This window comes from Andrena cerasifolii, unplaced genomic scaffold (genome assembly GCF_050908995.1).
Source record: "Andrena cerasifolii isolate SP2316 unplaced genomic scaffold, iyAndCera1_principal scaffold0084, whole genome shotgun sequence".
Classification (NCBI taxonomy): domain Eukaryota; kingdom Metazoa; phylum Arthropoda; class Insecta; order Hymenoptera; family Andrenidae; genus Andrena; species Andrena cerasifolii.
In genome coordinates, this window is record NW_027484977.1 from 1 (window position 1) to 26,603 (window position 26,603).

Consider the following 26,603-nt stretch of genomic DNA (forward strand, 5'->3'; position numbering starts at 1 on the left):
GTAACAGGACAACATGCCGTCGAAAGAGATGGAACAAAGTAACGTCTCTGGAGAGCAAATCAAAGAGCGAGAAGTGGCGCAGGTGTTTCGAGACAGATTGTTTAACGAAGAGACGCAGAATTTTCGAACGCCTCTTGAAAGGCCTGCGCCTCTTATTTGCAACTTTAAGGCGATGCATTTGAAGCTGAAATTTAGTATACCTCTTTCGACTTCATGTTCTCCTGATATTTTGGCCAAAATCTGGCGAAAATTTTCAGAGTACACAAAATTGGGCTTTGTAACAGGAGAACATGCCGTCGAAAGAGATGGAACAAAGTAATGTCTCCGGAGAGCAAATCAAAGAGCGAGAAGTGGCGCAGGTGTTTCGAGACAGATTGTTTAACTAAGAGACGCAGAATTTTCGAACGCCTCTTGAAAGGCCTGCGCCTCTTATTTGCAACTTTAAGGCGATGCATTTGAAGCTGAAATTTAGTATACCTCTTTCGACTTCATGTTCTCCTGATATTTTGGCCAAAATCTGGTGAAAATTTTCAGAGTACACAAAATTGGGCTTTGTAACAGGAGAACATGCCGTCGAAAGTGATGGAACAAAGTAATGTCTCCGGAGAGCAAATCAAAGAGCGAGAAGTGGCGCAGGTGTTTCGAGACAGTGACTGTTTCACGAAGAGACGCAGAATTTTCGAAAGCTTCTTGAAAGGCCTGCGCCTCTTATTTGCAACTTTAAGGCGATGCCCTTGAAGCTGAAATTTAGTATACCTCTTTTGACTTCATGTTCTCCTGATATATTGGCCAAAATCTGGCGAAAATTTTCAGAGTACACAAAATTGGGCTTTGTAACAGGAGAACATGCCGTCGAAAGAGATGGAACAAAGTAATGTCTCCGGAGAGCAAATCAAAGAGCGAGAAGTGGCGCAGGTGTTTCGAGACAGTGACTGTTTCACGAAGAGACGCAGAATTTTCGAAAGCTTCTTGAAAGGCCTGCGCCTCTTATTTGCAACTTTAAGGCGATGCCTTTGAAGCTGAAATTTAGTATACCTCTTTCCACTTCATTTTCTCCTGATATATTGGCCAAAATCTGGCGAAAATTTCGAGAATACACAAAATTGTGCTTCGTAACAGGACAACATGCCGTCGAAAGAGATGGAACAAAGTAACGTCTCTGGAGAGCAAATCAAAGAGCGAGAAGTGGCGCAGGTGTTTCGAGACAGATTGTTTAACGAAGAGACGCAGAATTTTCGAACGCCTCTTGAAAGGCCTGCGCCTCTTATTTGCAACTTTAAGGCGATGCATTTGAAGCTGAAATTTAGTATACCTCTTTCGACTTCATGTTCTCCTGATATTTTGGCCAAAATCTGGCGAAAATTTTCAGAGTACACAAAATTGGGCTTTGTAACAGGAGAACATGCCGTCGAAAGAGATGGAACAAAGTAATGTCTCCGGAGAGCAAATCAAAGAGCGAGAAGTGGCGCAGGTGTTTCGAGACAGATTGTTTAACTAAGAGACGCAGAATTTTCGAACGCCTCTTGAAAGGCCTGCGCCTCTTATTTGCAACTTTAAGGCGATGCATTTGAAGCTGAAATTTAGTATACCTCTTTCGACTTCATGTTCTCCTGATATTTTGGCCAAAATCTGGTGAAAATTTTCAGAGTACACAAAATTGGGCTTTGTAACAGGAGAACATGCCGTCGAAAGAGATGGAACAAAGTAATGTCTCCGGAGAGCAAATCAAAGAGCGAGAAGTGGCGCAGGTGTTTCGAGACAGTGACTGTTTAACGAAGAGACGCAGAATTTTCGAACGCGTCTTGAACGGCCTGCGGCTCTTATTTGCAACTTTAAGGTGATGCCTTTGAACCTGAAATTTAGTATACCTCTTTTGAGTTCATGTTCTCCTGATATATTGGCCAAAATCTGCCGAAAATTTTCAGAATGCACAAAATTGGGCTTTGTAACAGGACAACATGCCGTCGAAAGAGATGGCACAAAGTAACGTCTCCGGAGAGCAAATCAAAGAGCGAGAAGTGGCGCAGGTGTTTCGAGACAGTGACTGTTTAACGAAGAGACGCAGAATTTTCGAACGCCTCCTGAAAGGCCTGCGCCTCTTAATTGCAAGTTTAAGGCGATGCCTTTGAAGCTGAAATTTAGTATACCTCTTTCCACTTCATGTTCTCCTGATATATTGGCCAAAATCTGGCGAAAATTTCGAGAATACACAAAATTGAGCTTTGTAACAGGACAACATGCCGTCGAAAGAGATGGAACAAAGTAACGTCTCTGGAGAGCAAATCAAAGAGCGAGAAGTGGCGCAGGTGTTTCGAGACAGATTGTTTAACGAAGAGACGCAGAATTTTCGAACGCCTCTTGAAAGGCCTGCGCCTCTTATTTGCAACTTTAAGGCGATGCATTTGAAGCTGAAATTTAGTATACCTCTTTCGACTTCATGTTCTCCTGATATTTTGGCCAAAATCTGGCGAAAATTTTCAGAGTACACAAAATTGGGCTTTGTAACAGGACAACATGCCGTCGAAAGAGATGGCACAAAGTAACGTCTCCGGAGAGCAAATCAAAGAGCGAGAAGTGGCGCAGGTGTTTCGAGACAGATTGTTTAACTAAGAGACGCAGAATTTTCGAACGCCTCTTGAAAGGCCTGCGCCTCTTATTTGCAACTTTAAGGCGATGCATTTGAAGCTGAAATTTAGTATACCTCTTTCGACTTCATGTTCTCCTGATATTTTGGCCAAAATCTGGTGAAAATTTTCAGAGTACACAAAATTGGGCTTTGTAACAGGAGAACATGCCGTCGAAAGAGATGGAACAAAGTAATGTCTCCGGAGAGCAAATCAAAGAGCGAGAAGTGGCGCAGGTGTTTCGAGACAGTGACTGTTTAACGAAGAGACGCAGAATTTTCGAACGCGTCTTGAACGGCCTGCGGCTCTTATTTGCAACTTTAAGGTGATGCCTTTGAACCTGAAATTTAGTATACCTCTTTTGAGTTCATGTTCTCCTGATATATTGGCCAAAATCTGCCGAAAATTTTCAGAATGCACAAAATTGGGCTTTGTAACAGGACAACATGCCGTCGAAAGAGATGGCACAAAGTAACGTCTCCGGAGAGCAAATCAAAGAGCGAGAAGTGGCGCAGGTGTTTCGAGACAGTGACTGTTTAACGAAGAGACGCAGAATTTTCGAACGCCTCCTGAAAGGCCTGCGCCTCTTAATTGCAAGTTTAAGGCGATGCCTTTGAAGCTGAAATTTAGTATACCTCTTTCCACTTCATGTTCTCCTGATATATTGGCCAAAATCGGGCGAAAATTTCGAGAATACACAAAATTGAGCTTTGTAACAGGACAACATGCCGTCGAAAGAGATGGAACAAAGTAACGTCTCTGGAGAGCAAATCAAAGAGCGAGAAGTGGCGCAGGTGTTTCGAGACAGTGACTGTTTAACGAAGAGACGCAGAATTTTCGAACGCCTCTTGAAAGGCCTGCGCCTCTTATTTGCAACTTTAAGGCGATGCCTTTGAAGCTGAAATTTAGTATACCTCTTTCCACTTCATTTTCTCCTGATATATTGGCCAAAATCTGGCGAAAATTTCGGGAATACACAAAATTGTGCTTTGTAACAGGACAACATGCCGTCGAAAGAGATGGAACAAAGTAACGTCTCTGGAGAGCAAATCAAAGAGCGAGAAGTGGCGCAGGTGTTTCGAGACAGATTGTTTAACGAAGAGACGCAGAATTTTCGAACGCCTCTTGAAAGGCCTGCGCCTCTTATTTGCAACTTTAAGGCGATGCATTTGAAGCTGAAATTTAGTATACCTCTTTCGACTTCATGTTCTCCTGATATTTTGGCCAAAATCTGGCGAAAATTTTCAGAGTACACAAAATTGGGCTTTGTAACAGGAGAACATGCCGTCGAAAGAGATGGAACAAAGTAATGTCTCCGGAGAGCAAATCAAAGAGCGAGAAGTGGCGCAGGTGTTTCGAGACAGATTGTTTAACTAAGAGACGCAGAATTTTCGAACGCCTCTTGAAAGGCCTGCGCCTCTTATTTGCAACTTTAAGGCGATGCATTTGAAGCTGAAATTTAGTATACCTCTTTCGACTTCATGTTCTCCTGATATTTTGGCCAAAATCTGGTGAAAATTTTCAGAGTACACAAAATTGGGCTTTGTAACAGGAGAACATGCCGTCGAAAGAGATGGAACAAAGTAATGTCTCTGGAGAGCAAATCAAAGAGCGAGAAGTGGCGCAGGTGTTTCGAGACAATGACTGTTTAACGAAGAGACGCAGAATTTTCGAACGCCTCTTGAAAGGCCTGCGCCTCTTATTTGCAACTTTAAGGCGATGCCTTTGAAGCTGAAATTTAGTATACCTCTTTCCACTTCATTTTCTCCTGATATATTGGCCAAAATCTGGCGAAAATTTCGAGAATACACAAAATTGTGCTTTGTAACAGGACAACATGCCGTCGAAAGAGATGGAACAAAGTAACGTCTCTGGAGAGCAAATCAAAGAGCGAGAAGTGGCGCAGGTGTTTCGAGACAGATTGTTTAACGAAGAGACGCAGAATTTTCGAACGCCTCTTGAAAGGCCTGCGCCTCTTATTTGCAACTTTAAGGCGATGCATTTGAAGCTGAAATTTAGTATACCTCTTTCGACTTCATGTTCTCCTGATATTTTGGCCAAAATCTGGCGAAAATTTTCAGAGTACACAAAATTGGGCTTTGTAACAGGAGAACATGCCGTCGAAAGAGATGGAACAAAGTAATGTCTCCGGAGAGCAAATCAAAGAGCGAGAAGTGGCGCAGGTGTTTCGAGACAGATTGTTTAACTAAGAGACGCAGAATTTTCGAACGCCTCTTGAAAGGCCTGCGCCTCTTATTTGCAACTTTAAGGCGATGCATTTGAAGCTGAAATTTAGTATACCTCTTTCGACTTCATGTTCTCCTGATATTTTGGCCAAAATCTGGTGAAAATTTTCAGAGTACACAAAATTGGGCTTTGTAACAGGAGAACATGCCGTCGAAAGAGATGGAACAAAGTAATGTCTCTGGAGAGCAAATCAAAGAGCGAGAAGTGGCGCAGGTGTTTCGAGACAGTGACTGTTTAACGAAGAGACGCAGAATTTTCGAACGCCTCCTGAAAGGCCTGCGCCTCTTAATTGCAAGTTTAAGGCGATGCCTTTGAAGCTGAAATTTAGTATACCTCTTTCCACTTCATGTTCTCCTGATATATTGGCCAAAATCTGGCGAAAATTTCGAGAATACACAAAATTGAGCTTTGTAACAGGACAACATGCCGTCGAAAGAGATGGAACAAAGTAACGTCTCTGGAGAGCAAATCAAAGAGCGAGAAGTGGCGCAGGTGTTTCGAGACAGTGACTGTTTAACGAAGAGACGCAGAATTTTCGAACGCCTCTTGAAAGGCCTGCGCCTCTTATTTGCAACTTTAAGGCGATGCCTTTGAAGCTGAAATTTAGTATACCTCTTTCCACTTCATTTTCTCCTGATATATTGGCCAAAATCTGGCGAAAATTTCGAGAATACACAAAATTGTGCTTTGTAACAGGACAACATGCCGTCGAAAGAGATGGAACAAAGTAACGTCTCTGGAGAGCAAATCAAAGAGCGAGAAGTGGCGCAGGTGTTTCGAGACAGATTGTTTAACGAAGAGACGCAGAATTTTCGAACGCCTCTTGAAAGGCCTGCGCCTCTTATTTGCAACTTTAAGGCGATGCATTTGAAGCTGAAATTTAGTATACCTCTTTCGACTTCATGTTCTCCTGATATTTTGGCCAAAATCTGGCGAAAATTTTCAGAGTACACAAAATTGGGCTTTGTAACAGGACAACATGCCGTCGAAAGAGATGGCACAAAGTAACGTCTCCGGAGAGCAAATCAAAGAGCGAGAAGTGGCGCAGGTGTTTCGAGACAGATTGTTTAACTAAGAGACGCAGAATTTTCGAACGCCTCTTGAAAGGCCTGCGCCTCTTATTTGCAACTTTAAGGCGATGCATTTGAAGCTGAAATTTAGTATACCTCTTTCGACTTCATGTTCTCCTGATATTTTGGCCAAAATCTGGTGAAAATTTTCAGAGTACACAAAATTGGGCTTTGTAACAGGAGAACATGCCGTCGAAAGAGATGGAACAAAGTAATGTCTCCGGAGAGCAAATCAAAGAGCGAGAAGTGGCGCAGGTGTTTCGAGACAGTGACTGTTTAACGAAGAGACGCAGAATTTTCGAACGCGTCTTGAACGGCCTGCGGCTCTTATTTGCAACTTTAAGGTGATGCCTTTGAACCTGAAATTTAGTATACCTCTTTTGAGTTCATGTTCTCCTGATATATTGGCCAAAATCTGCCGAAAATTTTCAGAATGCACAAAATTGGGCTTTGTAACAGGACAACATGCCGTCGAAAGAGATGGCACAAAGTAACGTCTCCGGAGAGCAAATCAAAGAGCGAGAAGTGGCGCAGGTGTTTCGAGACAGTGACTGTTTAACGAAGAGACGCAGAATTTTCGAACGCCTCCTGAAAGGCCTGCGCCTCTTAATTGCAAGTTTAAGGCGATGCCTTTGAAGCTGAAATTTAGTATACCTCTTTCCACTTCATGTTCTCCTGATATATTGGCCAAAATCTGGCGAAAATTTCGAGAATACACAAAATTGAGCTTTGTAACAGGACAACATGCCGTCGAAAGAGATGGAACAAAGTAACGTCTCTGGAGAGCAAATCAAAGAGCGAGAAGTGGCGCAGGTGTTTCGAGACAGTGACTGTTTAACGAAGAGACGCAGAATTTTCGAACGCCTCTTGAAAGGCCTGCGCCTCTTATTTGCAACTTTAAGGCGATGCCTTTGAAGCTGAAATTTAGTATACCTCTTTCCACTTCATTTTCTCCTGATATATTGGCCAAAATCTGGCGAAAATTTCGGGAATACACAAAATTGTGCTTTGTAACAGGACAACATGCCGTCGAAAGAGATGGAACAAAGTAACGTCTCTGGAGAGCAAATCAAAGAGCGAGAAGTGGCGCAGGTGTTTCGAGACAGATTGTTTAACGAAGAGACGCAGAATTTTCGAACGCCTCTTGAAAGGCCTGCGCCTCTTATTTGCAACTTTAAGGCGATGCATTTGAAGCTGAAATTTAGTATACCTCTTTCGACTTCATGTTCTCCTGATATTTTGGCCAAAATCTGGCGAAAATTTTCAGAGTACACAAAATTGGGCTTTGTAACAGGAGAACATGCCGTCGAAAGAGATGGAACAAAGTAATGTCTCCGGAGAGCAAATCAAAGAGCGAGAAGTGGCGCAGGTGTTTCGAGACAGATTGTTTAACTAAGAGACGCAGAATTTTCGAACGCCTCTTGAAAGGCCTGCGCCTCTTATTTGCAACTTTAAGGCGATGCATTTGAAGCTGAAATTTAGTATACCTCTTTCGACTTCATGTTCTCCTGATATTTTGGCCAAAATCTGGTGAAAATTTTCAGAATGCACAAAATTGGGCTTTGTAACAGGACAACATGCCGTCGAAAGAGATGGCACAAAGTAACGTCTCCGGAGAGCAAATCAAAGAGCGAGAAGTGGCGCAGGTGTTTCGAGACAGTGACTGTTTAACGAAGAGACGCAGAATTTTCGAACGCGTCTTGAACGGCCTGCGGCTCTTATTTGCAACTTTAAGGTGATGCCTTTGAACCTGAAATTTAGTATACCTCTTTTGAGTTCATGTTCTCCTGATATATTGGCCAAAATCTGCCGAAAATTTTCAGAATGCACAAAATTGGGCTTTGTAACAGGACAACATGCCGTCGAAAGAGATGGCACAAAGTAACGTCTCCGGAGAGCAAATCAAAGAGCGAGAAGTGGCGCAGGTGTTTCGAGACAGTGACTGTTTAACGAAGAGACGCAGAATTTTCGAACGCCTCCTGAAAGGCCTGCGCCTCTTAATTGCAAGTTTAAGGCGATGCCTTTGAAGCTGAAATTTAGTATACCTCTTTCCACTTCATGTTCTCCTGATATATTGGCCAAAATCTGGCGAAAATTTCGAGAATACACAAAATTGAGCTTTGTAACAGGACAACATGCCGTCGAAAGAGATGGAACAAAGTAACGTCTCTGGAGAGCAAATCAAAGAGCGAGAAGTGGCGCAGGTGTTTCGAGACAGTGACTGTTTAACGAAGAGACGCAGAATTTTCGAACGCCTCTTGAAAGGCCTGCGCCTCTTATTTGCAACTTTAAGGCGATGCCTTTGAAGCTGAAATTTAGTATACCTCTTTCCACTTCATTTTCTCCTGATATATTGGCCAAAATCTGGCGAAAATTTCGGGAATACACAAAATTGTGCTTTGTAACAGGACAACATGCCGTCGAAAGAGATGGAACAAAGTAACGTCTCTGGAGAGCAAATCAAAGAGCGAGAAGTGGCGCAGGTGTTTCGAGACAGATTGTTTAACGAAGAGACGCAGAATTTTCGAACGCCTCTTGAAAGGCCTGCGCCTCTTATTTGCAACTTTATGGCGATGCATTTGAAGCTGAAATTTAGTATACCTCTTTCGACTTCATGTTCTCCTGATATTTTGGCCAAAATCTGGCGAAAATTTTCAGAGTACACAAAATTGGGCTTTGTAACAGGAGAACATGCCGTCGAAAGAGATGGAACAAAGTAATGTCTCCGGAGAGCAAATCAAAGAGCGAGAAGTGGCGCAGGTGTTTCGAGACAGATTGTTTAACTAAGAGACGCAGAATTTTCGAACGCCTCTTGAAAGGCCTGCGCCTCTTATTTGCAACTTTAAGGCGATGCATTTGAAGCTGAAATTTAGTATACCTCTTTCGACTTCATGTTCTCCTGATATTTTGGCCAAAATCTGGTGAAAATTTTCAGAGTACACAAAATTGGGCTTTGTAACAGGAGAACATGCCGTCGAAAGAGATGGCACAAAGTAACGTCTCCGGAGAGCAAATCAAAGAGCGAGAAGTGGCGCAGGTGTTTCGAGACAGTGACTGTTTAACGAAGAGACGCAGAATTTTCGAACGCCTCCTGATAGGCCTGCGCCTCTTATTTGCAACTTTAAGGCGATGCATTAGAAGCTGAAATTTAGTATACCTCTTTCGACTTCATGTTCTCCTGATATTTTGGCCAAAATCTGGCGAAAATTTTCAGAGTACACAAAATTGGGCTTTGTAACAGGAGAACATGCCGTCGAAAGAGATGGAACAAAGTAATGTCTCCGGAGAGCAAATCAAAGAGCGAGAAGTGGCGCAGGTGTTTCGAGACAGATTGTTCAACTAAGAGACGCAGAATTTTCGAACGCCTCTTGAAAGGCCTGCGCCTCTTATTTGCAACTTTAAGGCGATGCATTTGAAGCTGAAATTTAGTATACCTCTTTCGACTTCATGTTCTCCTGATATTTTGGCCAAAATCTGGTGAAAATTTTCAGAGTACACAAAATTGGGCTTTGTAACAGGAGAACATGCCGTCGAAAGAGATGGCACAAAGTAACGTCTCCGGAGAGCAAATCAAAGAGCGAAAAGTGGCGCAGGTGTTTCGAGACAGTGACTGTTTAACGAAGAGACGCAGAATTTTCGAACGCCTCCTGAAAGGCCTGCGCCTCTTATTTGCAACTTTAAGGCGATGCCTTTGAAGCTGAAATTTAGTATACCTCTTTCCACTTCATTTTCTCCTGATATATTGGCCAAAATCTGGTGAAAATTTTCAGAGTACACAAAATTGGGCTTTGTAACAGGAGAACATGCCGTCGAAAGAGATGGCACAAAGTAACGTCTCCGGAGAGCAAATCAAAGAGCGAGAAGTGGCGCAGGTGTTTCGAGACAGTGACTGTTTAACGAAGAGACGCAGAATTTTCGAACGCCTCCTGATAGGCCTGCGCCTCTTATTTGCAACTTTAAGGCGATGCATTTGAAGCTGAAATTTAGTATACCTCTTTCGACTTCATGTTCTCCTGATATTTTGGCCAAAATCTGGCGAAAATTTCGAGAATACACAAAATTGTGCTTTGTAACAGGACAACATGCCGTCGAAAGAGATGGAACAAAGTAACGTCTCTGGAGAGCAAATCAAAGAGCGAGAAGTGGCGCAGGTGTTTCGAGACAGATTGTTTAACGAAGAGACGCAGAATTTTCGAACGCCTCTTGAAAGGCCTGCGCCTCTTATTTGCAACTTTAAGGCGATGCATTTGAAGCTGAAATTTAGTATACCTCTTTCGACTTCATGTTCTCCTGATATTTTGGCCAAAATCTGGCGAAAAATTTTCAGAGTACACAAAATTGGGCTTTGTAACAGGACAACATGCCGTCGAAAGAGATGGCACAAAGTAACGTCTCCGGAGAGCAAATCAAAGAGCGAGAAGTGGCGCAGGTGTTTCGAGACAGATTGTTTAACTAAGAGACGCAGAATTTTCGAACGCCTCTTGAAAGGCCTGCGCCTCTTATTTGCAACTTTAAGGCGATGCATTTGAAGCTGAAATTTAGTATACCTCTTTCGACTTCATGTTCTCCTGATATTTTTGGCCAAAATCTGGTGAAAATTTTCAGAGTACACAAAATTGGGATTTGTAACAGGAGAACATGCCGTCGAAAGAGATGGAACAAAGTAATGTCTCCGGAGAGCAAATCAAAGAGCGAGAAGTGGCGCAGGTGTTTCGAGACAGTGACTGTTTAACGAAGAGACGCAGAATTTTCGAACGCGTCTTGAACGGCCTGCGGCTCTTATTTGCAACTTTAAGGTGATGCCTTTGAACCTGAAATTTAGTATACCTCTTTTGAGTTCATGTTCTCCTGATATATTGGCCAAAATCTGCCGAAAATTTTCAGAATGCACAAAATTCGGCTTTGTAACAGGACAACATGCCGTCGAAAGAGATGGCACAAAGTAACGTCTCCGGAGAGCAAATCAAAGAGCGAGAAGTGGCGCAGGTGTTTCGAGACAGTGACTGTTTAACGAAGAGACGCAGAATTTTCGAACGCCTCCTGAAAGGCCTGCGCCTCGTAATTGCAAGTTTAAGGCGATGCCTTTGAAGCTGAAATTTAGTATACCTCTTTCCACTTCATGTTCTCCTGATATATTGGCCAAAATCTGGCGAAAATTTCGAGAATACACAAAATTGAGCTTTGTAACAGGACAACATGCCGTCGAAAGAGATGGAACAAAGTAACGTCTCTGGAGAGCAAATCAAAGAGCGAGAAGTGGCGCAGGTGTTTCGAGACAGTGACTGTTTAACGAAGAGACGCAGAATTTTCGAACGCCTCTTGAAAGGCCTGCGCCTCTTATTTGCAACTTTAAGGCGATGCCTTTGAAGCTGAAATTTAGTATACCTCTTTCCACTTCATTTTCTCCTGATATATTGGCCAAAATCTGGCGAAAATTTCGGGAATACACAAAATTGTGCTTTGTAACAGGACAACATGCCGTCGAAAGAGATGGAACAAAGTAACGTCTCTGGAGAGCAAATCAAAGAGCGAGAAGTGGCGCAGGTGTTTCGAGACAGATTGTTTAACGAAGAGACGCAGAATTTTCGAACGCCTCTTGAAAGGCCTGCGCCTCTTATTTGCAACTTTAAGGCGATGCATTTGAAGCTGAAATTTAGTATACCTCTTTCGACTTCATGTTCTCCTGATATTTTGGCCAAAATCTGGCGAAAATTTTCAGAGTACACAAAATTGGGCTTTGTAACAGGAGAACATGCTGTCGAAAGAGATAGCACAAAGTAACGTCTCCGGAGAGCAAATCAAAGAGCGAGAAGTGGCGCAGGTGTTTCGAGACAGTGACTGTTTCACGAAGAGACGCAGAATTTTCGAAAGCTTCTTGAAAGGCCTGCGCCTCTTATTTGCAACTTTAAGGCGATGCCTTTGAAGCTGAAATTTAGTATACCTCTTTTGAGTTCATGTTCTCCTGATATTTTGGCCAAAATCTGGCGAAAATTTTCAGAGTACACAAAATTGGGCTTTGTAACAGGAGAACATGCCGTCGAAAGAGATGGAACAAAGTAATGTCTCCGGAGAGCAAATCAAAGAGCGAGAAGTGGCGCAGGTGTTTCGAGACAGATTGTTTAACTAAGAGACGCAGAATTTTCGAACGCCTCTTGAAAGGCCTGCGCCTCTTATTTGCAACTTTAAGGCGATGCATTTGAAGCTGAAATTTAGTATACCTCTTTCGACTTCATGTTCTCCTGATATTTTGGCCAAAATCTGGTGAAAATTTTCAGAGTACACAAAATTGGGCTTTGTAACAGGAGAACATGCTGTCGAAAGAGATAGCACAAAGTAACGTCTCCGGAGAGCAAATCAAAGAGCGAGAAGTGGCGCAGGTGTTTCGAGACAGATTGTTTAACGAAGAGACGCAGAATTTTCGAACGCCTCTTGAAAGGCCTGCGCCTCTTATTTGCAACTTTAAGGCGATGCATTTGAAGCTGAAATTTAGTATACCTCTTTCGACTTCATGTTCTCCTGATATTTTGGCCAAAATCTGGCGAAAATTTTCAGAGTACACAAAATTGGGCTTTGTAACAGGAGAACATGCCGTCGAAAGAGATGGAACAAAGTAATGTCTCCGGAGAGCAAATCAAAGAGCGAGAAGTGGCGCAGGTGTTTCGAGACAGATTGTTTAACTAAGAGACGCAGAATTTTCGAACGCCTCTTGAAAGGCCTGCGCCTCTTATTTGCAACTTTAAGGCGATGCATTTGAAGCTGAAATTTAGTATACCTCTTTCGACTTCATGTTCTCCTGATATTTTGGCCAAAATCTGGTGAAAATTTTCAGAGTACACAAAATTGGGCTTTGTAACAGGAGAACATGCCGTCGAAAGAGATGGAACAAAGTAATGTCTCCGGAGAGCAAATCAAAGAGCGAGAAGTGGCGCAGGTGTTTCGAGACAGTGACTGTTTCACGAAGAGACGCAGAATTTTCGAAAGCTTCTTGAAAGGCCTGCGCCTCTTATTTGCAACTTTAAGGCGATGCCCTTGAAGCTGAAATTTAGTATACCTCTTTTGACTTCATGTTCTCCTGATATATTGGCCAAAATCTGGCGAAAATTTTCAGAGTACACAAATTGGGCTTTGTAACAGGAGAACATGCCGTCGAAAGAGATGGAACAAAGTAATGTCTCCGGAGAGCAAATCAAAGAGCGAGAAGTGGCGCAGGTGTTTCGAGACAGATTGTTTAACGAAGACACGCAGAATTTTCGAACGCCTCTTGAAAGGCCTGCGCCTCTTATTTGCAACTTTAAGGCGATGCCTTTGAAGCTGAAATTTAGTATACCTCTTTCCACTTCATGTTCTCCTGATATATTGGCCAAAATCTGGCGAAAATTTTCAGAATCCACAGAATTGTGCTTTGTAACAGGAGAACATGCCGTCGAAAGAGATGGCACAAAGTAACGTCTCCGGAGGGCAAATCAATGAGCGAGAAGTGGCGCAGATGTTTCGAGACAGTGACTGTTTAACGAAGAGACGCAGAATTTTCGAACGCGTCTTGAACGGCCTGCGCCTCTTATTTGCAACTTTAAGGTGATGCCTTTGAACCTGAAATTTAGTATACCTCTTTCCACTTCATTTTCTCCTGATATATTGGCCAAAATCTGGCGAAAATTTTCAGAGTACACAAAATTGGGCTTTGTAACAGGAGAACATGCCGTCGAAAGAGATGGAACAAAGTAATGTCTCCGGAGAGCAAATCAAAGAGCGAGAAGTGGCGCAGGTGTTTCGAGACAGTGACTGTTTCACGAAGAGACGCAGAATTTTCGAAAGCTTCTTGAAAGGCCTGCGCCTCTTATTTGCAACTTTAAGGCGATGCCTTTGAAGCTGAAATTTAGTATACCTCTTTTGAGTTCATGTTCTCCTGATATATTGGCCAAAATCTGCCGAAAATTTTCAGAATGCACAAAATTGGGCTTTGTAATAGGAGAACATGCCGTCGAAAGAGATGGCACAAAGTAACGTCTCCGGAGAGCAAATCAAAGAGCGAGAAGTGGCGCAGATGTTTCGAGACAGTGACTGTTTAACGAAGACACGCAGAATTTTCGAACGCCTCTTGAAAGGCCTGCGCCTCTTATTTGCAACTTTAAGGCGATGCCTTTGAAGCTGAAATTTAGTATACCTCTTTCCACTTCATTTTCTCCTGATTTATTGGCCAAAATCTGGCGAAAATTTCGAGAATACACAAAATTGGGCTTTGTAACAGGAGAACATGCCGTCGAAAGAGATGGAACGAAGTAACGTCTCTGGAGAGCAAATCAAAGAGCGAGAAGTGGCGCAGGTGTTTCGAGACAGTGACTGTTTAACGAAGACACGCAGAATTTTCGAACGCCTCTTGAAAGGCCTGCGCCTCTTATTTGCAACTTTAAGGCGATGCCTTTGAAGCTGAAATTTAGTATACCTCTTTCCACTTCATGTTCTCCTGATATTTTGGCCAAAATCTGGCGAAAATTTTCAGAGTACACAAAATTGGGCTTTGTAACAGGAGAACATGCCGTCGAAAGAGATGGAACAAAGTAATGTCTCCGGAGAGCAAATCAAAGAGCGAGAAGTGGCGCAGATGTTTCGAGACAGTGACTGTTTAACGAAGACACGCAGAATTTTCGAACGCCTCTTGAAAGGCCTGCGCCTCTTATTTGCAACTTTAAGGCGATGCCTTTGAAGCTGAAATTTAGTATACCTCTTTCCACTTCATGTTCTCCTGATATATTGGCCAAAATCTGGCGAAAATTTTCAGAATCCACAGAATTGTGCTTTGTAACAGGAGAACATGCCGTCGAAAGAGATGGCACAAAGTAACGTCTCCGGAGGGCAAATCAATGAGCGAGAAGTGGCGCAGATGTTTCGAGACAGTGACTGTTTAACGAAGAGACGCAGAATTTTCGAACGCGTCTTGAACGGCCTGCGCCTCTTATTTGCAACTTTAAGGTGATGCCTTTGAACCTGAAATTTCGTATACCTCTTTCCACTTCATTTTCTCCTGATATATTGGCCAAAATCTGGCGAAAATTTTCAGAGTACACAAAATTGGGCTTTGTAACAGGAGAACATGCCGTCGAAAGAGATGGAACAAAGTAATGTCTCCGGAGAGCAAATCAAAGAGCGAGAAGTGGCGCAGGTGTTTCGAGACAGATTGTTTAACTAAGAGACGCAGAATTTTCGAAAGCTTCTTGAAAGGCCTGCGCCTCTTATTTGCAACTTTAAGGCGATGCCTTTGAAGCTGAAATTTAGTATACCTCTTTTGAGTTCATGTTCTCCTGATATATTGGCCAAAATCTGCCGAAAATTTTCAGAGTACACAAAATTGGGCTTTGTAACAGGAGAACATGCCGTCGAAAGAGATGGAACAAAGTAATGTCTCCGGAGAGCAAATCAAAGAGCGAGAAGTGGCGCAGGTGTTTCGAGACAGTGACTGTTTCACGAAGAGACGCAGAATTTTCGAAAGCTTCTTGAAAGGCCTGCGCCTCTTATTTGCAACTTTAAGGCGATGCCTTTGATGCTGAAATTTAGTATACCTCTTTTGACTTCATGTTCTCCTGATATATTGGCCAAAATCTGGCGAAAATTTTCAGAATGCACAAAATTGGGCTTTGTAATAGGAGAACATGCCGTCGAAAGAGATGGAACGAAGTAACGTCTCTGGAGAGCAAATCAAAGAGCGAGAAGTGGCGCAGGTGTTTCGAGACAGTGACTGTTTAACGAAGACACGCAGAATTTTCGAACGCCTCTTGAAAGGCCTGCGCCTCTTATTTGCAACTTTAAGGCGATGCCTTTGAAGCTGAAATTTAGTATACCTCTTTCCACTTCATGTTCTCCTGATATTTTGGCCAAAATCTGGCGAAAATTTTCAGAGTACACAAAATTGGGCTTTGTAACAGGAGAACATGCCGTCGAAAGAGATGGAACAAAGTAATGTCTCCGGAGAGCAAATCAAAGAGCGAGAAGTGGCGCAGGTGTTTCGAGACAGATTGTTTAACTAAGAGACGCAGAATTTTCGAACGCCTCTTGAAAGGCCTGCGCCTCTTATTTGCAACTTTAAGGCGATGCATTTGAAGCTGAAATTTAGTATACCTCTTTCGACTTCATGTTCTCCTGATATTTTGGCCAAAATCTGGTGAAAATTTTCAGAGTACACAAAATTGGGCTTTGTAACAGGAGAACATGCCGTCGAAAGAGATGGAACAAAGTAACGTCTCTGGAGAGCAAATCAAAGAGCGAGAAGTGGCGCAGGTGTTTCGAGACAGTGACTGTTTAACGAAGAGACGCAGAATTTTCGAACGCGTCTTGAACGGCCTGCGCCTCTTATTTGCAACTTTAAGGTGATGCCTTTGAAGCTGAAATTTAGTATACCTCTTTCCACTTCATTTTCTCCTGATATATTGGCCAAAATCTGGCGAAAATTTCCAGAATACACAAAATTGTGCTTTGTAACAGGAGAACATGCCGTCGAAAGAGATGGCACAAAGTAACATCTCCAGAGAGCAAATCAAAGAGCGAAATGTGGCGCAGATGTTTCGAGACAGTGACTGATTAACGTAGAGACGCAGAATTTTCGAACGCCTCTTGAAAGGCCTGCGCCTCTTATTTGCAACATTAAGGCGATGCCTTTGAAGCTGAAATTTAGTATACCTCTTTGCACTTCATTTTCTCCTGATTTATTGGCCAAAATCTGGCGAAAATTTTCAGAATGCACAAAATTGGGCTTTGTAACAGGAGAACATGCCTTCGAAAGAGATGGAACAAAGTAACGTCTCCGGAGAGCAAATCAAAGAGCGAGAAGTGGCGCAGGTGTTTCGAGACAGATTGTTTAACTAAGAGACGCAGAATTTTCGAACGCCTCTTGAAAGGCCTGCGCCTCTTATTTGCAACTTTAAGGCGATGCATTTGAAGCTGAAATTTAGTATACCTCTTTCGACTTCATGTTCTCCTGATATTTTGGCCAACATCTGGTGAAAATTTTCAGAGTACACAAAATTGGGCTTTGTAACAGGAGAACATGCCGTCGAAAGAGATGGAACAAAGTAACGTCTCTGGAGAGCAAATCAAAGAGCGAGAAGTGGCGCAGGTGTTTCGAGACAGTGACTGTTTAACGAAGAGACGCAGAATTTTCGAACGCGTCTTGAACGGCCTGCGCCTTCTTATTTGCAACTTTAAGGTGATGCCTTTGAAGCTGAAATTTAGTATACCTCTTTCCACTTCATTTTCTCCTGATATATTGGCCAAAATCTGGCGAAAATTTCCAGAATACACAAAATTGTGCTTTGTAACAGGACAACATGCCGTCGAAAGAGATGGAACATAGTAACGTCTCCGGAGAGCAAATCAAAGAGCGAGAAGTGGCGCAGGTGTTTCGAGACAGTGACTGTTTAACGAAGAGACGCAGAATTTTCGAACGCGTCTTGAACGGCCTGCGCCTCTTATTTGCAACTTTAAGGCGATGCCTTTGAAGCTGAAATTTAATATACCTCTTTTGACTTCATGTTCTCCTGATATATTGGCCAAAATCTGGCGAAAATTTTCAGATTGCACAAAATTGGGCTTTGTAACAGGAGAACATGCCTTCGAAAGAGATGGAACAAAGTAACGTCTCTGGAGAGCAAATCAAAGAGCGAGAAGTGGCGCAGGTGTTTCGAGATAGTGATTGTTTAACGAAGAGACGCAGAATTTTCGAACGCCTCTTGAAAGGCCTGCGCCTCTTATTTGCAACTTTAAGGTGATGCCTTTGAAGCTGAAATTTAGTATACCTCTTTCCACTTAATTTTCTCCTGATATATTGGCCAAAATCTGGCGAAAATTTCGAGAATACACAAAATTGAGCTTTGTAACAGGACAACATGCCGTCGAAAGAGATGGAACAAAGTAACGTCTCTGGAGAGCAAATCAAAGAGCGAGAAGTGGCGCAGGTGTTTCGAGGCAGTGACTGTTTAACGAAGAGACGCAGAATTTTCGAACGCCTCTTGAAAGGCCTGCGCCTCTTATTTTCAACTTTAAGGTGATGCCTTTGAAGCTGAAATTTAGTATACCTCTTTCCACATCATTTTCTCCTGATATATTGGCCAAAATCTGGCAAAAATTTCGAGAATACACAAAATTGTGCTTTGTAACAGGACAACATGCCGTCGAAAGAGATGGAACAAAGTAACGTCTCTGGAGATCAAATCAAAGAGCGAGAAGTGGCGCAGGTGTTTCGAGACAGTGATTGTTTAACGAAGAGACGCAGAATTTTCGAACGCCTCTTGAAAGGCCTGCGCCTCTTATTTGCAACTTTAAGGCGATGCCTTTGAAGCTGAAATTTAGTATACCTCTTTTGACTTCATGTTCTCCTGATATATTGGCCAAAATCTGGCGAACATTTTCAGAATGCAAAGAATTGGGCTTTGTAACAGGAGAACATGCCGTCGAAAGAAATGGCACAAAGTAACGTCTCCAGAGGGCAAATCAATGAGCGAGAAGTGGCGCAGATGTTTCGAGACAGTGACTGTTTAACGAAGAGTCGCACAATTTTCGAACGCCTCTTGAAAGGCCTGCGCCTCTAATTTGATACATTTAAGCGATGCCTTTGAAGCTGAAATTTAGTATACCTCTTTCCACTTCATGTTCTCGTGATATATTGGCCAAAATCTAGCGAAAATTTTCAGAATGCACAAAATTGGGCTTTGTAACAGGAGAATATGCAGGCGAAAGAGATGGCACAAAGTAACGTCTCTGGAGAACAAATCAAAGAGCGAGAAGTGGCGCAGGTGTTTCGAGACAGTGACTGATTAACGTAGAGACGCAGAATTTTCGAACGCCTCTTGAAAGGCCTGCGCCTCTTATTTGCAACATTAAGGCGATGCCTTTGAAGCTGAAATGTAGTATACCTCTTTCCACTTCATTTTCTCCTGATTTATTGGCCAAAATCTGGCGAAAATTTCGAGAATACACAAAATTGGGCTTTGTAACAGGAGAACATGCCGTCGAAAGAGATGGAACGAAGTAATGTCTCCGGAGAGCAAATCAAAGAGCGAGAAGTGGCGCAGATGTTTCGAGACAGTGACTGCTTAACGAAGAGTCGCACAATTTTCGAACGCCTCTTGAAAGGCCTGCGCCTCTGATTTGATACTTTTAAGCGATGCCTTTGAAGCTGAAATTTAGAATACCTCTTTCCACTTCATGTTCTCCTGATATATTGGCCAAAATCTAGAGAAAATTTTCAGATTGCACAAAATTGGGCTTTGTAACAGGAGAACATGCCGTCGAAAGAGATGGCACAAAGTAACATGTCCAGAGAGCAAATCAAAGAGCGAAATGTTGCGCAGATGTTTCGAGACAGTGACTGATTAACGTAGAGACGCAGAATTTTCGAACGCCTCTTGAAAGGCCTGCGCCTCTTATTTGCAACATTAAGGCGATGCCTTTGAAGCTGAAATTTAGTATACCTCTTTCCACTTCATTTTCTCCTGATTTATTGGCCAAAATCTGGCGAATATTTCGAGAATGCACAGAATTGGGCTTTGTAACAGGAGAACATGCCGTCGAAAGAAATGGCACAAAGTAACGTCTCCGGAGGGCAAATCAATGAGCGAGAAGTGGCGCAGATGTTTCGAGACAGTGACTGTTTAACGAAGAGTCGCACAATTTTCGAACGCCTCTTGAAAGGCCTGCGCCTCTAATTTGATACTTTTAAGCGATGCCTTTGAAGCTGAAATTTAGTATACCTCTTTCCACTTCATGTTCTCCTGATATATTGGCCAAAATCTAGCGAAAATTTTCAGAATGCACAAAATTGGGCTTTGTAAGAGGAGAATATGCAGTCGAAAGAGATGGCACAAAGTAACGTCTCTGGAGAACAAATCAAAGAGCGAGAAGTGGCGCAGGTGTTTCGAGACAGTGACTGATTAACGTAGAGACGCAGAATTTTCGAACGCCTCTTGAAAGGCCTGCGCCTCTTATTTGCAACATTAAGGCGATGCCTTCGAAGCTGAAATTTAGTATACCTCTTTCCACTTCATTTTCTCCTGATTTATTGGCCACAATCTGGCGAAAATTTCGAGAATACACAAAATTGGGCTTTGTAACAGGAGAACATGCCGTCGAAAGAGATGGAACGAAGTAACGTCTCTGGAGAGCAAATCAAAGAGCGAGAAGTGGCGCAGGTGTTTCGAGACAGTGACTGTTTAACGAAGAGACGCAGAATTTTCGAACGCCTCCTGAAAGGCCTGCGCCTCTTAATTGCAAGTTTAAGGCGATGCCTTTGAAGCTGAAATTTAGTATACCTCTTTCCACTTCATGTTCTCCTGATATATTGGCCAAAATCTGGCGAAAATTTCGAGAATACACAAAATTGAGCTTTGTAACAGGACAACATGCCGTCGAAAGAGATGGAACAAAGTAACGTCTCTGGAGAGCAAATCAAAGAGCGAGAAGTGGCGCAGGTGTTTCGAGACAGTGACTGTTTAACGAAGAGACGCAGAATTTTCGAACGCCTCTTGAAAGGCCTGCGCCTCTTATTTGCAACTTTAAGGCGATGCCTTTGAAGCTGAAATTTAGTATACCTCTTTCCACTTCATTTTCTCCTGATATATTGGCCAAAATCTGGCGAAAATTTCGAGAATACACAAAATTGTGCTTTGTAACAGGACAACATGCCGTCGAAAGAGATGGAACAAAGTAACGTCTCTGGAGAGCAAATCAAAGAGCGAGAAGTGGCGCAGGTGTTTCGAGACAGATTGTTTAACGAAGAGACGCAGAATTTTCGAACGCCTCTTGAAAGGCCTGCGCCTCTTATTTGCAACTTTAAGGCGATGCATTTGAAGCTGAAATTTAGTATACCTCTTTCGACTTCATGTTCTCCTGATATTTTGGCCAAAATCTGGCGAAAATTTTCAGAGTACACAAAATTGGGCTTTGTAACAGGAGAACATGCCGTCGAAAGAGATGGAACAAAGTAATGTCTCCGGAGAGCAAATCAAAGAGCGAGAAGTGGCGCAGGTGTTTCGAGACAGATTGTTTAACTAAGAGACGCAGAATTTTCGAACGCCTCTTGAAAGGCCTGCGCCTCTTATTTGCAACTTTAAGGCGATGCATTTGAAGCTGAAATTTAGTATACCTCTTTCGACTTCATGTTCTCCTGATATTTTGGCCAAAATCTGGTGAAAATTTTCAGAGTACACAAAATTGGGCTTTGTAACAGGAGAACATGCCGTCGAAAGAGATGGAACAAAGTAATGTCTCCGGAGAGCAAATCAAAGAGCGAGAAGTGGCGCAGGTGTTTCGAGACAGATTGTTTAACGAAGAGACGCAGAATTTTCGAACGCCTCTTGAAAGGCCTGCGCCTCTTATTTGCAACTTTAAGGCGATGCATTTGAAGCTGAAATTTAGTATACCTCTTTCGACTTCATGTTCTCCTGATATTTTGGCCAAAATCTGGCGAAAATTTTCAGAGTACACAAAATTGGGCTTTGTAACAGGAGAACATGCCGTCGAAAGAGATGGAACAAAGTAATGTCTCCGGAGAGCAAATCAAAGAGCGAGAAGTGGCGCAGGTGTTTCGAGACAGATTGTTTAACTAAGAGACGCAGAATTTTCGAACGCCTCTTGAAAGGCCTGCGCCTCTTATTTGCAACTTTAAGGCGATGCATTTGAAGCTGAAATTTAGTATACCTCTTTCGACTTCATGTTCTCCTGATATTTTGGCCAAAATCTGGTGAAAATTTTCAGAGTACACAAAATTGGGCTTTGTAACAGGAGAACATGCCGTCGAAAGAGATGGAACAAAGTAATGTCTCCGGAGAGCAAATCAAAGAGCGAGAAGTGGCGCAGGTGTTTCGAGACAGTGACTGTTTAACGAAGAGACGCAGAATTTTCGAACGCGTCTTGAACGGCCTGCGGCTCTTATTTGCAACTTTAAGGTGATGCCTTTGAACCTGAAATTTAGTATACCTCTTTTGAGTTCATGTTCTCCTGATATATTGGCCAAAATCTGCCGAAAATTTTCAGAATGCACAAAATTGGGCTTTGTAACAGGACAACATGCCGTCGAAAGAGATGGCACAAAGTAACGTCTCCGGAGAGCAAATCAAAGAGCGAGAAGTGGCGCAGGTGTTTCGAGACAGTGACTGTTTAACGAAGAGACGCAGAATTTTCGAACGCCTCCTGAAAGGCCTGCGCCTCTTAATTGCAAGTTTAAGGCGATGCCTTTGAAGCTGAAATTTAGTATACCTCTTTCCACTTCATGTTCTCCTGATATATTGGCCAAAATCTGGCGAAAATTTCGAGAATACACAAAATTGAGCTTTGTAACAGGACAACATGCCGTCGAAAGAGATGGAACAAAGTAACGTCTCTGGAGAGCAAATCAAAGAGCGAGAAGTGGCGCAGGTGTTTCGAGACAGTGACTGTTTAACGAAGAGACGCAGAATTTTCGAACGCCTCTTGAAAGGCCTGCGCCTCTTATTTGCAACTTTAAGGCGATGCCTTTGAAGCTGAAATTTAGTATACCTCTTTCCACTTCATTTTCTCCTGATATATTGGCCAAAATCTGGCGAAAATTTCGAGAATACACAAAATTGTGCTTTGTAACAGGACAACATGCCGTCGAAAGAGATGGAACAAAGTAACGTCTCTGGAGAGCAAATCAAAGAGCGAGAAGTGGCGCAGGTGTTTCGAGACAGATTGTTTAACGAAGAGACGCAGAATTTTCGAACGCCTCTTGAAAGGCCTGCGCCTCTTATTTGCAACTTTAAGGCGATGCCTTTGAAGCTGAAATTTAGTATACCTCTTTCCACTTCATTTTCTCCTGATATATTGGCCAAAATCTGGCGAAAATTTCGAGAATACACAAAATTGTGCTTTGTAACAGGACAACATGCCGTCGAAAGAGATGGAACAAAGTAACGTCTCTGGAGAGCAAATCAAAGAGCGAGAAGTGGCGCAGGTGTTTCGAGACAGATTGTTTAACGAAGAGACGCAGAATTTTCGAACGCCTCTTGAAAGGCCTGCGCCTCTTATTTGCAACTTTAAGGCGATGCATTTGAAGCTGAAATTTAGTATACCTCTTTCGACTTCATGTTCTCCTGATATTTTGGCCAAAATCTGGCGAAAATTTTCAGAGTACACAAAATTGGGCTTTGTAACAGGAGAACATGCCGTCGAAAGAGATGGAACAAAGTAATGTCTCCGGAGAGCAAATCAAAGAGCGAGAAGTGGCGCAGGTGTTTCGAGACAGATTGTTTAACTAAGAGACGCAGAATTTTCGAACGCCTCTTGAAAGGCCTGCGCCTCTTATTTGCAACTTTAAGGCGATGCATTTGAAGCTGAAATTTAGTATACCTCTTTCGACTTCATGTTCTCCTGATATTTTGGCCAAAATCTGGCGAAAATTTTCAGAGTACACAAAATTGGGCTTTGTAACAGGAGAACATGCCGTCGAAAGAGATGGAACGAAGTAATGTCTCCGGAGAGCAAATCAAAGAGCGAGAAGTGGCGCAGATGTTTCGAGACAGTGACTGCTTAACGAAGAGTCGCACAATTTTCGAACGCCTCTTGAAAGGCCTGCGCCTCTGATTTGATACTTTTAAGCGATGCCTTTGAAGCTGAAATTTAGAATACCTCTTTCCACTTCATGTTCTCCTGATATATTGGCCAAAATCTAGAGAAAATTTTCAGAGTACACAAAATTGGGCTTTGTAACAGGAGAACATGCCGTCGAAAGAGATGGAACAAAGTAATGTCTCCGGAGAGCAAATCAAAGAGCGAGAAGTGGCGCAGGTGTTTCGAGACAGATTGTTTAACTAAGAGACGCAGAATTTTCGAACGCCTCTTGAAAGGCCTGCGCCTCTTATTTGCAACTTTAAGGCGATGCATTTGAAGCTGAAATTTAGTATACCTCTTTCGACTTCATGTTCTCCTGATATTTTGGCCAAAATCTGGCGAAAATTTTCAGAGTACACAAAATTGGGCTTTGTAACTGGAGAACATGCCGTCGAAAGAGATGGAACAAAGTAATGTCTCCGGAGAGCAAATCAAAGAGCGAGAAGTGGCGCAGGTGTTTCGAGACAGATTGTTTAACTAAGAGACGCAGAATTTTCGAACGCCTCTTGAAAGGCCTGCGCCTCTTATTTGCAACTTTAAGGCGATGCATTTGAAGCTGAAATTTAGTATACCTCTTTCGACTTCATGTTCTCCTGATATTTTGGCCAAAACCTGGCGAAAATTTTCAGAGTACACAAAATTGGGCTTTGTAATGTTACGTATGTGGATTTTTCCCCATACGCCGCTCTCAACCACTTTTCGAGCTCGCGTCTACGAAGGGAAAACGCCCTAAAAATCCTTTTGCTTATCACATACCACTAAGGGGGGTCATGATCTCGACCATCTGGATCACGACCATGGGAACGGGAGTGACACGACGACGACCCCGAAGAATTTCCTTATATGGAAATTTCAAATGCATCCCCACTCATTTTTGGGACTATATAAACCCTTTGGTTTCTACCCTCTGCGGTTAAAAGCAGTACAGTTACGCGTAGAGTAACGTTGTGTCACGCTCGTACCGAGTCGGTTGAATTCAGTAAGATCGAGCTAAAGTCTCTGTCGGAATCACAGTTGACCCCATAGAATCCGCGAGTTCGGTTTACATTCTATTGGACACTTTGTAATAGCCGCTCGTACGCCCCGCATCGCCAGTGCGTCAACACCGAGCAAATTAGTGGTAATTTTCACACATTTATTACACTATTTAATCGCGACATTCACATTTGTACCAACTAATCTTGAATACACGAATGGTGTTCACTTCTAAATCGAGTTGATTCGTTAAAACCCATCTTTTACCCAGCGATCCTTATTAAACTTAGTAGCGCTCACCCACTGATACAACTTTACCGCTCGAGTTGTATCAAATAAAAATTAAGAGTTACGAGGCATTAATAACATTTCCCGCGACTCCCTGATCTAGCATCAGGTTAGTTAGCAACCTTTCATCCAAATAAAGGAATTTTACCAACCTAGTGGCTCCCCGATTTCGCATCGGGTTCGTCCACGTGTAACCCTCCTACGGCTCCCTGATTTCGCATCAGGTTCGTCCGTATCCTACAGCTCCCTGGTTTCGCACCAGGTTCGTCTGTAAGTCTACCAACCTCCGAACAGCTCCCTGGTTTCGCACCAGGTTCGTCTGTGAATAATCCAACCTCCTAACAGCTCCTCGACTTCGCGTCGAGTTCGTCTGTGAACATCATCCTAGTGACACCCCGATTTCGCATCGGGTTCGTTCACGACGTTTCACCCTCCTGCGGCTCCCTGATTTCAAATCAGGTTCGTCCGCGCTTGACTCCATTCCTAGAGGCTCCCTGATTTCGCATCAGGTTCGTCCTCGCCGTCAATAATCCAAGCGGCTCCCTGATTTCGCATCAGGTTCGTCCGCGCACCTTACTAACAAATTCGTTAACCATATTCCTTGGGAAATACCCTTCTCGCCGGCCTCTCGCGTTGCCGCAGCCCCGGCTCGTAACAGAACTGGTGACAGCGGTGGGATGCTACTGCATTAGAATCGCCGTAAAATTTGGTTTTTAAATACGTTAAAATCGCTCGTAATTTATTATTGACAATATACTAGTTTTCGCTAGTCAAGTCACTTAAGAAAGTTTCAAAATGACAAGCACACAGGCTAACGTCTCTTCTAACGACATTATGAACCTGACAGTTTCAATTGCAAACTCAATGTCGCTTTTGACGCAACGGACATGTATACAGAACATTACTATGTCAATTCCAACCTTCGACGGTGAAAGTCCACCCTTGACGCGCTTTGCACAAAATGTGGAAGACGGGTTAACTTTGATTCCTGAGGGTACGGAAGCTGAGTATCTTGCGATAATTTTAACAAAACTGATCGGTCCGGCACGTAGGTGCACGTTAGAGCACAAATTCAACTCTGTTAAGACATTAGTCCAACATTTGAAAAAGAGATTCGCGCCGGGAAGAAGTTTGTCATACTTCCAAGTAGAAATCGCGAAATTACATATTCGTGAAGGAGAAAGTCTGCGACAATACGTCGACAGGACCAGTCATCTCGTTTATTGTGCGCGCGGAGCTATTCGGGAAAGATATCTGGATCATGCTGAAGACTTCGTCAAAGAAATGGAAAAGGACGTTAAAGAAAACTTCATCGATGGTTTACCAGATCGAATTTCCTGGAAAGTGTCGGCTCAAACTCAAGACATCAAAACACTTGAACAAGCTTACGACGCCGTGCTCCAGATAGACAGAAAATTAAGGAATCGGCGACAGTCGCCCCGTAATGATTCACCCTCCAGGTGGTCTCGTCGAGAACATTACGCTGAAGATTCTCGCCACAACGACCGTCAAGTGTCGTATCCACATTCTCCAAGTAGGTACGACGAAAACAGGGATCGGTCTACAAGAACATCTGGTTTTGAAGAGGAACGAGAAGGACGGACACGTACGACGGCCTGGACTTTGCGTCACCGGAGCCCCTCGAAATCCCCTTCTTATCGCTCCGACTCATCGTACGCAGATGATGGAGAAAAACATTATTCCATCTTAAAAAATCCCGATAAAAATCGCAAGCCGAGTTTATACTGCTGGCATTGCGGTACGACCGGACATGACGGAAAATCCT